The following is a 2,500-nucleotide window of genomic DNA, read 5'->3' as shown; positions in this document are numbered from 1 at the left end:
CGGCATTAATCTGTATACAGATGTTGCTCTAAGCCAAATTGCACATCAGGAACTCTTAATAATTTTGAAATTTGAAATAGTGAAAGCGACAATAAATCATGAAAAGCTAAAACATTAATCCAGCGTTTTTTTTTTTTTTTTTTTTTTTTAACGCTGGATTAGTGTTTTAACTTTTCATGACTTATTGTCGATATTTCAAGTTCTCAACCAAATAGTTACAAACTAATTGAAAACACTCTCGGGAGCCAATAACCTTCTATCTAACACGCAACATGGATTTTGAAGTTAGTTGTCCACTACATCAGAAAATCCTTGTCAACAAATTAAGAAATCACGGAATATATAGCCATTGGTTCAGAAAATACTTAGCTAGTCAGAATCCGTAAAAAAAATATCATCTCCCTCAAGATATCAGAACTATTTTAAACCTGAATATCTGCAAAACAAAAATAAAAGAACGTCTGAATTACCAATGGCATCAGGTATTTCGACATCAGGCCAACCTTGGTATCTTAGCTTCCTATGATATTCTGTTACATTTGCATTTGCTGCATTATCGTACATTACCATAATTTTCGCATCAATACCATTCATGTAAAATAGCAACCAATGTAATTATTGACTCTCTATCTCTCTCTCTCTCTCTCTCTCTCTCTCTCTCTCTCTCTAAGAAAAAAAAAAAAAAAAAAAAAAAAAAAAATCTTCCACGTGAAAGGTACGAGGTTCCATCAATTTAACTGTCTCTTTTCATGTGTGTCACATCTGGCCTATTTTAATTTCGATGCATCATTAGTATTTGCATTTCATGTCAGTCTGGAATGAATCCTGATCATAGATCCTGGGAGATTGAAACCAGACACTTAATTCACTTCTTTCTAATGATTTTTTTTTTTTCATATCAGAGTTGAATGAAATAATTAACATCAAGAGAGCTATAAATCAAAGACATGATACCCAATAAAGCTCTCAAAATAAACGGATTTGACTCCATCGTAGAGGTTGAAAAAAAAGTTAAAACACAAATCCAGCGAGCAAATCAAATTATTTTGATTAGATGTTTTCTCAAACAACCGCCTCCACATATCCACAAGGCAATTGAAATAGCGTCCGCAACTATTGTTCTTAAACTACAACCAGAAGGAGTAGAAATAAGAATCCTAATATTGATACGAATGTCATAGGAACAAATGACACTGCTCACTGCTGCAGTGAAAAGGCAGAACGCATTAACTCCAAAAATGCGATTTTTATGAATTTGGTATCTGTGGAATCGTCATTTAAAGACAAATTTGATACAACCATCATGGTGTCTGAATGTCAATAAAGGTATGGTCAGTTTTGTATATCGATAACAATGATAGGAGTAAATATACATGCAGCCAAACCTTTAACATCGATTTTCTCAAAACATGGATTTTGGAGTTAATGCGTTCTGCCTTTTTGCTGCAGACTGATTCAACAAGGATAGTTTACCTGCAATTTTATACCACAGTCACTCATTATGAATACAGTTTAGACATTACGCTCATTCCATCACACTGGAAACAAGGCATCATAACGCCTACAATCGCCCTTGAGATATATTAAGGTTTTAGAGAAAACAGTTGCAAGTTAATTCAAAACATTCTTGGAAGCCAATAACTCTCTAACACGCAATATGGATTTTTTTAGTTGGCCATCCACTAAAACAGCGCTACTAAAGATCACAAATTAAATTTATGATAACGTGCCAATAACAAACTAGGAAATCAAGGAACATAACCGTTGGCCTAGAAATGACTCAGTTAATCAGAATCAGTGAAAAATTATCATCAAAACAACCAGTCTCTCATGTTGTTACAGAACCAAACAGAAACTTAACCCATTGTATTTATCAATGGTCTATCGCATATAGCAAGAACCGGTTATCCTTGTTGTATTGACCCCTACGAAAAAAAACAGCACTACGGGTGTCCGAAGAAGACAAAGAAACTCTTTGTATGTCAATAGATTATATACGGAAACAGGGTCAAGGCAAATGCAGATGCTGGAACCAACTACCTCAAGATATTGGAAATATGTTCAATAAGATGAAGAGAGTATCTCAATTAGAAATGACATCAGGATTTGAACATCAGGCCAAACGTGGCATATTAGTTTCTTATCATATTCTACTGCATATGTACTTGATATTATTATCATATTTTATTATTCTAGCGCACAATACTATTATTTATATATAAATACCATTTATGTAAAAATGACCACCACTGTAACCAACTAAATCCCTCTCTCTATAAAAGAAAAGAAGAAAAAAATTATCATGAATGATACATATCAACAATTCAAGGGCCATTGACATTTTTCGAAAAAAAAAAAAAAATAAAAAAATAAAAAAAAGCTATTTGTGATTACGAGTTGTTTTTCTCCATATGAATAGAGTTCAGATAAATCTTTACTGTCAAATAGTAAGAATACCCTATGCTATACAGTCATGACATTATGCATTAAAACCTCTATA

Source organism: Penaeus japonicus, unplaced genomic scaffold (genome assembly GCF_977035675.1).
Source record: "Penaeus japonicus unplaced genomic scaffold, GWHDUDI00000001_assembly GWHDUDI00000009, whole genome shotgun sequence".
Lineage (NCBI taxonomy): Eukaryota > Metazoa > Arthropoda > Malacostraca > Decapoda > Penaeidae > Penaeus > Penaeus japonicus.
The sequence above is the reverse complement of the archived record's forward strand: the minus strand, read 5'-3'. Positions refer to the sequence as shown.